A 12,161-nucleotide genomic window follows, 5' to 3' on the forward strand; every position below is an offset into this window, starting at 1 on the left:
AGTCCTAGATTTAAATTTAAAGGATCCAAGTTCAAATCTATCCTCTGGCATTAACAGGGCCCCAGTGTTTCTTTCTCTATAAATTGAGAGCACTGGAATCAATGAATTCTAAGATCCCTTCCAGCTCCAAAGTAATTATCCTATAACTCTAGGAAAAGATCAGTCTTGAAGAGGAAAATATTCCACAAGTTGCTACCTCCGGTCTTACAGACCTTTCCATGTAGCTACTCCACTCCTAGAATCTGTAGGGAATTCATGAGAGCTCCCAGATAATTTCAGATGGACAAAACAGAATTCACCAAATAGTTCTATTCACTGGATGCCGCAAGAGCAGCAGTAAGACCAATAGGTAAAAATCTCATCTTTCTCTTTTCCATCTCTTAGATTTACAAAACTAGTTTTTATTATTACAGCCAATAGTGGGAAATTAAAGAGAAATATTGTACTAGCAATCATGTATTAATTGTCATAATTTGATTATTTGTAAGGGGGTAGATAGGTAGCACAGTGGATAGAGTACGAGGACTGGACTCAAGAAGACCTAAATTCAAGTATGAGGTCAGACACTCACTAGCTACATGATACATTTGCCAAGAAAACTGCAAATGGGGTTATGAAGAGTCAGACCCAATTGAAAAATGACTAAACAATAACAATCCCCCCAAAATTATCATTTTCCCCTTCATATGATGAATGAAAAGCACTGATATAATGAATAGAGAGCAGCCTCAGAACCAAGAAACATTTAAGTCCCATTTTATGTCCTGCTTTTCATGTATCCTAGCTATATGGCCCTGAGCAAATCACAATTTCTCAATACCACCAAACAACTAAGATTACAAATTGCAAGGCAGTAATAGATCTACATTGATAGAAGGAAGTCCTTTACCAAAAATTCTCAACACCAATACAGTCACAAATCTAGTAAATATCTCCAATAAAATGTCATGTTCTTTCACCATGAACCATGATCAAATAAACTCTGTCATTGTTCATTGATGGGATGTGTCAACATAATCCCCTAGGGTCTCATTTACCAGTTTTGTAACTTTTCTGACCAAAGGGCCCCTCTCTGGCCACCATTTCTCTATATTTGCTGGTCCCCTATTAGAAAGTAAGCTTCTTATAATCAGGGACTAACTATCCATGCTCCTGCAGTGTATCCCCCAATGTTTAACACTGTGCTTGACAGATAATAAATCCCTAATAAATGGTTTTTCGTTTATTTTTAAAATACATATTTTAAAACATTAAGAAAATATTTTTCAATTTCCTGGTTACTAATTCCAAAATGTTATATTTTCCTTCTCTTTTTACAGACTAAATTTCTCTTTGTAGATTCAAATGCTTATTAAGCACTTAGTATGTGAAGTGTATTATGTTAGACACCGTGTTTAAGGTCACCCCTTATACTATGGGACACACAGCTAGGGACTAGACATCTGTGTATCTAAAATATCAAGTGTGTCCTGCTATCATGAATCTTATCATCTTGTAGGATAGCAAAACACACACCCAAATAAACCACAATCAAGCCCTAAGAGAAGTACAAAATCATGCACTGTAAGAAATAGGAAGTGAAAGGGTATTATCAATAAAGTAAATAGGTGTGATGAGGAACATAGAAAACTGTTGTTTAGAGTCCATCTCTCATTTGAGATTTACAAGATGAGCGAGACCAAATATGAAATTGTGACAAAAAGTCAATGCAAGTTTCAGCCATGTATGATCAGGGAGATAAGGCAAGGTAGTGAAGATCATGGATAGGAAGCAAAAAGTTCTCCAGTTTAGTTAGAGCAAATTTGCCCTGAGGGGAGTGATTAGAGATAGAGCTACAAAGCAAGGGTCCCATCTAGAGAAAAGGGACCAAATCTGTGCATAGAGGACTGTCCTCAAGTAATTTACAATCTAGTCAGACTTAAGATGTACACACGCACACACACACACACACACACAAGAAAGGCAACATAAAAAAGGGGAAAAAAGAGAGAGACAGAGAGAAAGAGCATTGGATTTGTAGTCCAGGGTTCAAATCCTGACTTTCTTAGTGCTAGGAAGACTCTGGGCAGATGGTTCACATCCCTATCTTTCATGTCATGTATGAAACAAGATGATTGCATCACATCACAGATTTAGAGTTAGATGTCACTAGTCTAGTCCTCTTGTATCACAGATGAAGAACCTGAGGTTGAGTGACTTGCCCAAGTAGAACAACTAGTAAATGACAAAGCTAATTAGTCAATAATCTTTAAGCACCTACTATGCACCAGGCACTGTGTAAGTTTTGAGGGTACAAAGAAGAAAAATGGCTTAACAAGCTGTGGTATATGAAGGTAATGGAATATTATTTTTCAACAAAAAATGATGAACAAGCTGTTTTTAGAAAGCCCTGGAAAGATTTACATGAACTGATGCTGAGTGAAACAAGCAGAACCAGGAATACATTCAATAACAGCAAGAATATGTGATGATCAACTATGAAAGACTTAGTTCTCCTCAGTGGTTCAGTGATCCAAACCCAATAGATTTTAGATGGAAAATGCCATCCAGAAAGAGAACTATGGAGATTGAATGTAAATCAACACATGATATGTTCACTTCTCTTGGGTTTTTTTTTTTCTCTCCTAGGGTTTTTCCTTTTTGTTCTGATTTTTCTCTCCCAACATGATTTATAAAACAATGTGTATTAAAATAAATTAATAAAAAACAAAAAAGAGACAAAATACATTTCCTGACCTCAAGGAGCTCACAATCTAATGGGAGAGACAAAAACAAAACAAAACAAAACAAATATATACAAAGCAAGCTACATACAGGATAACTTGTGGTTTGTCCTTCTTTCTCAGAGAACTATAACAACAGAGAGATAGCACCATGGCTTGCCAATGAATTGGAAGAGCCATTGCTGGGAAAGAGATCAAGATAAATAGGAAATAATTAGTAGAGGGATGGCACTGGAATTAAGAAGTTTTGGAGAAGGTTTCCCGTAGCAGGAGGGAAGTCAATAGATGGAGCCGAGGAGCAAGAGTATTCCAGGCACAGAAGAAAGCCAGAGAAAATGTCCCTAACTGGGAGGTGGAGTATCTTGATCACAGAACCTCCAGGAGGCCAGTGTTAATGGACTAAAGAAAGGGGCAGAGAATAAAGTATAAGAAAGCCAGAAAGGCAGAAGAGGGCTAGGTCAGAAACTTCTCGGATTGCCAAACAGCATTTTGCATTTGCTCCTGAAGACAATTAAGAGCCACTAAAGTATACTGAGCTGGAGGATGGAGAGATAAGATAGAGGCGGGAAAGGCGGCATTATGATCAGATACAATAGGAAAATAACTTTAGGGACTGAATGGAGGATGGCTTGGAGTGGGGGAAGAGACCACAGGCAGGTAAGCCCACCCATTGCAATAAGCCAAATGTCAGGCGAGGAACGCCTGTACTAGAGTGATACCAGTGAGGAGAGAAGGAGACATATTCCAGAGATGTCGTTTGATCAACAATCAGATTTTGACTTCATGCCCTCTGACTCCAGAACACTTTCTACTTGACCCCAAGGCTCCTCTGTTCTCTAAGGTCCCTTCCTGCTATAAATCATATAAATTTGCAGTTCCTTAAGCCCATAAAAGGTGTGAAATGCTAGAAGAGATCAGATATCAGTGAGCCTTCTTCTAACTTCATAGAATTGTATAAGTGGTATTTGAGAGTGCTTTGAAAGACAATGGAGATAAAGGGAAGGCATTCCAGGCTTGGGGCAAGAGATCGAGATAAGAGCAGGGCATTCCAGGGCTAGGGATGCATGTCAAGACATGGGGATAGGATCACATCCCATGTGTTTAAAGACTAGTGAATAGCTAGATTGCTAGAGTAGAGCTTAAATTAAAATGATTTGGTTTAACTATAACTCAGAATACCCTATAAGCAGAATCTTAAACCAACTGGAATTCTGTCCCATTTATGTCTTATTTACTCTTAGTCCAAATACAGTATCAAAGAATGTTTTAACTTGAAATGGCTAACAGAAATACCCTATAAGCAGAATTCTAAACCAACTGGAATTATATCCAGTTTATATCTTATTTCTTCTTAGCCCAAATTTGGGCTGAAATAGCTGATAGAGCAGAAATACCCTATAGGCAGAATCTTAAACCAACTGGAATTCTGTCCAGTTTATGTCTTATTTATTCTAAGCCCAAATAACTTCCAAATAACATGTTGGATTGAAATGGCTAATAGATCATAGGAATTGATCTAGGATAACAACCTATGATTTGTTTAAATGTTCCCAAGTAAATGAATAGGAACGAATATCTAAAAATGTTCCCATCTCATTATAGAATTGAAAGTTCCAGGGCTGATTTGCTGAAACTGGTTCTAATCAAATGAGACCATTAAAAATATAACATCATTACATTTCCAAAATTTCCTCTTAAAGTTGATCATTTTAAAGCTGCTCAGAGATTTCCATCTCAAAACATGGATTAGAAGAAATGTTCAGCCCTGAAGTCAGGAGGACCTCGGTTCAAATCTGGTCTCACATACTTTTAATGCTTTTTAGCTGTGTGACCCTGGGCAAGTCACTTAATCCCAATTGCCTCAGCAAAAAAAAAAAAAAAAAAAAAAAAGTTCAAAGATGGTCTTCAGGAAAGAAATCAAAAACAAAACCAACTTCACTAACACTGACAGGGATAATAAAAGGGACAATAAAGAGGCAGTGTGATGTAGGGGGGAAAGTACTGGATCTCTAGGGCTTCTTAAATTTCTTCCACTTGGGACCCTTTTTGGCCAAAGAAAATTTTACAGGATCGTGGGTATGGGAATACGAATCAAAACCTTACTGATAATAAACCATAATTTCATGATCCCCAAATTCCATTAAAAGACCCCCTATGGGATTGTGAAATTGTGTTTAAGAAGCTGGGCTAGGATCTGGGTTCAACTCTGTCTGTTACCCAGGTATTTAACCTTTCTAGATCTCAGGATACTCAAGTATCAAATTAGAGATTAAGACTAGATGACTCTTAAAAATCCTTTCCAGCCCTAAGCCCAGGAACAGGTTATTTCCATCTTTAACATTTTCTTACAAGCTAAATCCCTGTCCTTGGTCCCTTCCTGAAGTGAATATTGAAGGCGCGGACGCTAGGTGGCGCAATTGTCCAACACACTTTGTCAGGGAGGTGCTTTTCCCTCCCAGTCCCAGTTGAGTTTACTGAATTTAAGTAAAAAGTTTTAAAGTCAAGGCAATATCCCCCCCTCTCTCCCCATCCCGATGCAGCCTCACCATTAACCCGTTAGGAGTTTGACATAATCCAGTCTCTGGGGCCAGGGGGACTGTCAGCAATCTAATCCCATTTGCAGAAGTTCCAGACCAAAAGCCCAATGAATGACTCCTTCTTAGAGGCCAAGAGAAAAGGGGTCTAAGAGCCCACAAGCCTAAAATGGCAATAACGATAACTGACGTTTTAAGATTTGAAAAGTTCTCAATTTTGTATTTACAAGTAGTATTTTTATTCATTTTATAAAGTACATTATTTTACCTGCTCCAAGCCTTTGAGAGTTAAATGCTGCGAATATTACTCCTATTTTAGGAGAAAGAAAGAAGGCTAAGGGAAAGTTCTTGGGGGAAAGAGCTGCCTCAGGAAGTCAAGAGGACATGGCTTCAAATTCAGCCTCTTATACAGGCTACCAATGACCTTAGGCATGTCACCTAGACCTCAGTTTCCTCATCTGTAAATGGGGGTGGGGGAGTGAAGACAGGCAGATAGAAAGAGAATCAGACAAAAAGGCAGAAACAGAACGGGGAGAAAGAGGGGGCCGGATTGGGGGGGGGGGGGGAACAGAGACAGAGATAGACATATACAGAAAAAAACAGAGATAAAGACAGAAGTAGAAAAAGACACACACAGAGAGGCAGAGAGACCAACAGAGACAAACAGAAACAGAGATAAAGAGACAGGCAGAGACAAAAAGAGGAGAGAGAGAAGGAGAGGAAGAGGGAAAGGAAAAGAGAGAGGGAGGGAGAGGGAGAGAAAGAGGGGGAAAGGATGAAAGGGAGGGAAGGAAGGAAGGAGAAAGAGGACAGACAGAGACAGAGGAAGAGACAGAGAGAGGAGAGAGAGGGAAGAAGAGAGGGAGGACGGGAGAGAGGGAGGGAGAGGGAGGGGGCGCAGCTCTGGAGTCTAGGAACGCGTGTGAAGCTGGCTTGGACCCCAGGTTTCCCTGAAGTTTAGTCGCAGTTACGTCCTCCGCAGCGGAAGGTGCAGGGCCGCGCCAACGCTCCCATTCTAAGCCGTTACCCGTTGCATGCGCTCGGTTCCCTATATCACTTTGCTGGGAAACCCAACCCCAGAGCGGCCGCTCTCCCTTATCTTTCTGAAAGGGAAGGAACAAGGCGCCCCTCCTTCCTCCCCCTCCCCCCCGGGAGGAGCGCGCAGGTGAGACTGTCCCGGGAGCAGCTTTCCCGACCCTCTGGTGCGCTCGGCCGGGACCGCAGCCTCGCGCTCAGAGGGGAGGGACAAGGGCCAGCTCGCGGGGCTCGGGGACCCCGGCGGGAGTCGCGGGGCTCGGGGACCCCGGCGGGAGTCGCGGGGCTCGGGGACCCCGGCGGGAGTCGCGGGGCTCGGGGACCCCGGCGGGAGTGGGAGATCTCCGGCGTGTGCCGGCCCTGCCCGCCCCGGCTCGGTCTGCTTTCTTAAAAGAGCCGCAGGTACCAGCTCTGGCAGCTCCATGGCATTCTTCCTGGAGCACTCGAGGGGCGCAAAGCTTCGGGCTCAGTGACTTTTTCTTGCCCTTCCCCCGCCCCTCCCGACCACAATTAGAGCGGCTCTGCCCTGGCAGCCTCCCCCGCGCCGGGCTCCACGCAGGTAAAGGGTTACGGATTCTCGGAAGTGTTCAATGCAAACTTTGAAGGATTTTATTTTCATCTGCGGTCACATGACCCCTTAATACCCAATGACACTGACTCCGGCGGCTCCTCCAGAGGTCGGCCAAACTCCGGGGCCAAACAGGGCAGCCCCACATTTTGGCCATCCACGCGCCGGAGGCTCGCGGAGCCATGGGAGACGGTGATCGGCCGAGCCCGCCGCCGGTTCCTCTGCCTGCAACACCCAGGTAGGCTGAGGGTGGCCGGCTGCCTCGGGGACCTCCAGCCGGATCCTCCACTGCGCCTTCGGGGGGTGGGGGGCCGCGGCGCTGGCGCGGGGGAGGGGGCGGGAAGAACGTTGGGGGGCCGGAGCTTCTTCCACTGCTTTCTTTCTGTCGGGACCTCAGCCTGGTGACTCGCGGCTCCCTCCGGCTGCTCACTTTACTTTCCTTCCTAAAAACCGTCGAGAGGGAAATCAAAATTCGCCTCTGTCAGGAAAACCCAATCGGCCGCAAAATCCAAGCCGAAAGGCAGGTTCCTGAAGAAAGGAACATCTCCAAGGTCCTGACCCTGAGCACTTGGCCATTTCTCTGTGCAAACGCGGCCGTCTAATATCATCTGGTTTACAATTACATTTATTGAGGGGGGGGGGAAGATGTTTGAGTTGAAAAAACAAATTTTGACAACAAAAAAATTATTTTTTTCCCTTAAAAAAAAAAATCAAATCCATGTAAACAAATGTGTGGAGTCAAGCAAAACAAACCGACAGAGTGATTTCTCTCCTTCTCGCCGCCCCTCCATCCCCATCACAGGCTTGGGAAGAGTTTTAATTAAAAAAAAAATCCGTGAAATGCAGCTGCTCCTTTTAAACACACGTGAAAGGCTGCGTTCCCCTTCCTAGCCCGGGCCACGCAGCTCAGGGAACTTGCCCGGAGCTGGGAGTGAAGGCGAAGAGGGGGTTGCGGGAAAAGAAAGCGAACTTCTGGAGCTGATTGATTGGGGGCAAAATGTAATCGGTGACTAGGGCGGAAACCGTTTGCTCAATACTGAATAATAAGTCAGGCAACACCTGGCCATACTCACCTAGACACCGTATCTGATCACGCCGACCTGCAGAATATATATGTTTATATCGTTTGTGTCAACCCTAGATAAAGTGAAAGTCTTCGTGCCGTTTTAAAGCTTTTTAACTCTGCAGATGATTCCATTTCAATTTCCAGTCCCCTCCCATTAATTCTCTCGGTAATTCCCCATAGTGAAAAGTCTCTTCTGGGAGTTTCCCAGAGTTAAAGAATCTGGAGCTGGTTGATCTAATTCTTATGGGAAGGTTGATGGAGGAAGTTTTTCAACATCCCGAGGCTTAATCCCCAGTGACCATCACTTTAGGAATCCTTGGCTCTGTTTGAAAAGAAAGGAGACGTTTAAAGATTTTGAATGACAAAGGAATATAGTGTGTTGCTGTTCAATCTTTTTTTCTATGGTATCTGATTCTTCTGACCCCATTTGGGATTTTCCTGTCAAATAGACTGGACTAGCTTGCCATTTCCTTCTCCAGCTTATTTTATACATGAGGAAACTGAAGCAAATAGGAGCACATAGCTCCTGAGAGCATATTGGAACTAAGGTCTTCCTGAGTCCATCAACCTATCCCTTTTTAAATCCCATATTTTGTCTTTTAAAAAGCAGAATTAATCGTGTACCAGGACCAGTCTTGGAAAAAGTCTAGAAGGAACAAGGGGGAGACCAGCAGAAATTATTATAAGAATTCATATGAAGAAAACAACAACTCACAATTTTCCCTCCCAGCATCCTTGTGGAATAGGTGGTGATGGCATTCTTATCTCTATTTTACAGATTTAGAAACTGAGGTTCAGAGAGATTCAGTAACTTGACTCTAGTCAAGTGGGGAGAGTGGGGGGGGGAGAAGGGGCAGGATTATGTTTTTATTTAATCTTTTTATCTGCCTAATTAATAAGAGTTCGCTCTTCAGAGTAGGTACTTAGTCAAATGGTTTTTGAAGTTAAACCTCTAAACAATCACTCTGCTTTGGAAAGTCCAAGAGAAGCCTGGAATTGAGCACAGTTGCTCTACAGCCTCACTTTTCAGCTACTCGGGAGATAGGAACCATGGGATTTTAAAATTAGAAGAGATCTTCAAAGTCATATACTCAATCTTCTCATTTCAGAGAGACATTTAGGATTAATGATTTCAAGTTGTCTTTGATCTTCAAGATTGGCAAGAGTCTTTAGAGGCCATTTATTCCAACCTCCCTCATTTGACAGATGAGGAACTGAGGGCATGAGAGTTCAAATGATTTAGGCGGGATCAAAAAGCTAGAATCTGAGGTAGGATTTGGAATCAGGTCTTTATAACTCCAAAACTAATCCTTGATATTCTATCAACTAGAATAGAATTACCAAGCTTTTTGGTTTTCAAATTCCATTTTTAACCTAAAAATTATTGAGGATTCCCCCAAGCGCACGTATTTATGTAGGTTATGGATGGGTAGATAGATATTTACTATCTTAAAATTTTTTAAATTGTAGTATTATTATGAAAAGAGTTTTTCACCTTGAGTACTCCCTGTCTCCAGGAGACCCAGGGTTCCTTGGACTACACTTTAAGAAGCAGAGCACTATTACCATCTGGTTTCCCCTAGAGAAACTGAAGTTTGAATCTGTACAATGTCAAATGCAACTTTCTGGATCACTGGAAGAGGACAAAGAGAAGATTGGCAAAAGAAGAGAATATGAGAAAAGAAGTGGAGTAGGGAGTTTTCTCATTGTTATTAGTTTTATTTTTAACTTTCTGCATGCTACCCGGGACCTGCTTACTTAGTACTTTTTTAGCTTCCTTGGCTTGCTTCAGAACTCATCTGAAAATCCATCTTCTACACCAGGCTGTTCTTGGTCCCCCAACCTCACAGCTGCCTTGATCTCTCAGGTTAACTTCCATCTATCTATTTTCTCTGAGTGTATGTCTGAATACACACATAGAAACACATAAACATTTATATATGTATATATTATATTATACATATTTATATAATATACATATATATATTTGTGTATATGTTTGTACATATAAATATATTTAGTTATTTAGATGTTGTTTCTCCTAACTAAATGGTAAGCTTCTTGAAGGGAGGTACTATTTTTATCTTTCTTTCTATCCCCAGCACTTAAAGTGCTTGGCACATAGTAGGCTCTTACTGAATGCTTTTTGACTAACTTGAAACTCAAAGTCTGGTTACCACAAATACCTGAAATCATTAACTTCACAAACAGATTAACCAGTACCCTCAAAATGTAAGCATACCTGCATTTTAAAAATCTAATTATCTAATATTTTTTTTAATCTAATAATGTACAGGCTGATGCATCCAACTCAATAATGCACTTGCGAGCATCCTTTTTGGGGAATAATCGCCTTGAAGTCTTCTAGCCCTGACAGTTTGATATATTTCACCCCCATTCTGGAGGCCTACCTCCAAGGATTTAGGGCCAATTCTGGTTCTATAAAGGGAAAATAGGAAGTAGTAATTATAGCTTACTACTAGTAGAAAATAGTAGTAGCTGCTTAGTTCAGCACTGAATTATTCTTATTGAAGCTTCTACTCAGATTTTGATTTTTAAAAATGCTATTCTCATACTTCACAGTAATGAGATAACCAGCCTCCTACTTCTTTGAGAATGAGACCATATGATAGCAGCTCCTTTGTCCACTCTTAAAACTTTTTAGCATCATTGCATACTCCTCCATGCCCTCCAGTCATAGTGGAAGAGGTCCCTCTATTCTTTTCTAAGATTTATCTCTGTGCTTGAACCCTGGGACTCTTCTGCTTTCTTTAAGACCTCATTTCAGCAGTTATTCCTTCTGGCATCTTCATTCATTTCCATACTGCTTCCTGAATACATTGACTTATAAACATAGCCAAACCCCAACCTCTAGAAAAGAACAATCTTGATTATATTCCATCCAGTTTTCTTCCTGTCTTTGTCTCTTCTTCTTTACAGCCAAATTGGTTGGTTTTTTTCTCTTCCTTCTCCTCCTCTTCCTCCTTCTCCTCCTCCTCCTTCTTCTTCGCAAGACAATCAGGGTTAAGTGACTTGCCTAGGGTCCAACAGCTAGTAAGTTCAAGATAACATTCAAATTCAGGTTCTCTTGACTCCAGGGCAGGTGCTCTATCCATTGTACCACCTAGCTGCCCTTCATAGCCATATTCTTGACTTAATTACATCTGATTCCTCTACTTCTTTACCATCCATCTTCTCTTATCCTTGCAGAATAACTTACTCCTGCACCATTTTGCTGAAACTACTTTGTCAAAAAGTCAACAATGATCTCCAGATCAACATGGCCAAGTCATTTTTTTTCAGCCTTTATCTTCCTTTATTTCACTGCAGTATATACGCTCCTCCCCGAGTACTTAGATACTACTACTACTACCAGATATAGAGCCTCCAAATATTAGTCTTTTTCTTCTCTTGAACAGGACAGGGAAAAAACAAGTTTTATTTTGTGCTTCTGTAATGTCTATATTTTAGGTTATTTTGCATTATTGTTAGCCATTTATGAACCCTCTCCTCTACTATATTGTAATTTGTAAGAAGACACAGACCATAGCTTATGTAAGTCCCATGTCTATTATTAGTGCAATACATCCAATAAAGGACTGATAAATAATGACTTTGTTCCCTGCCTTATATCCCAGGGATGGAGTTCTCTACCTTACATTCCAGCCTTTCCCCAGGAATTGGATTTCATGCTAGGTACCCACTATGGCTATGACTGAATCTCTGATAGCTACTATAAAATCGTCCCAATTTCAGCAATTGCCTTCCTTTTGAACCTCTGCCAATTACTACCTCACACCTTGAATTCACAGAAGATAGGAGATCGTTGACTGCCTTTGGGTTTTGACAAATGATGTCTGCATTCCAACTGTCATTTTCCTTAACCAGTTCCCCAGTGGACTGAAAATAAACCTCTGGTCATATTCCCCAGTCCTGATATCCAGGCTCCACCCAACCTGGGGTACATGTCAATTATCCCTAGTCTGGCCCATCCTATTAGCCACTTAGTCATGGCTGTGACAAAATGAACACCTTTCAACAACTGTCTCCATTTTCACCAGGTAATTCCCTTGGGCTTATAGAAACTGGAACCTTTAAAAATATCCCCCATAAAACTTCAAGGCAGTTGTTTCTTAAACCAAGAAATAGATGAATAGACATCCTCAGCAGATGAATATCTATCCCAAAGCAGATCATTAAAAGGACCCAAAATACTGACTCATAGATTTTCTGAT

At 41.6% G+C, this 12,161-nt stretch overlaps 1 protein-coding gene across 1 annotated transcript in view; it reads left to right on the forward strand.

The window, feature by feature from the left end:
- The first annotated feature begins 6,593 nt into the window (after window positions 1-6,593).
- The window catches only part of C6H4orf19 (chromosome 6 C4orf19 homolog), an 88,519-nt gene continuing 82,951 nt past the window's right edge, over window positions 6,594-12,161 (forward strand). Inside the window, exon 1 of the mRNA XM_031944198.1 lies at window positions 6,594-7,098. The gene's annotated coding sequence lies outside the window, so the exon portion shown is untranslated. The remainder of the gene's footprint in view (window positions 7,099-12,161) is intronic.

This window comes from Sarcophilus harrisii, chromosome 6 (assembly GCF_902635505.1).
Source record: "Sarcophilus harrisii chromosome 6, mSarHar1.11, whole genome shotgun sequence".
In the NCBI taxonomy this organism is placed as follows: domain Eukaryota; kingdom Metazoa; phylum Chordata; class Mammalia; order Dasyuromorphia; family Dasyuridae; genus Sarcophilus; species Sarcophilus harrisii.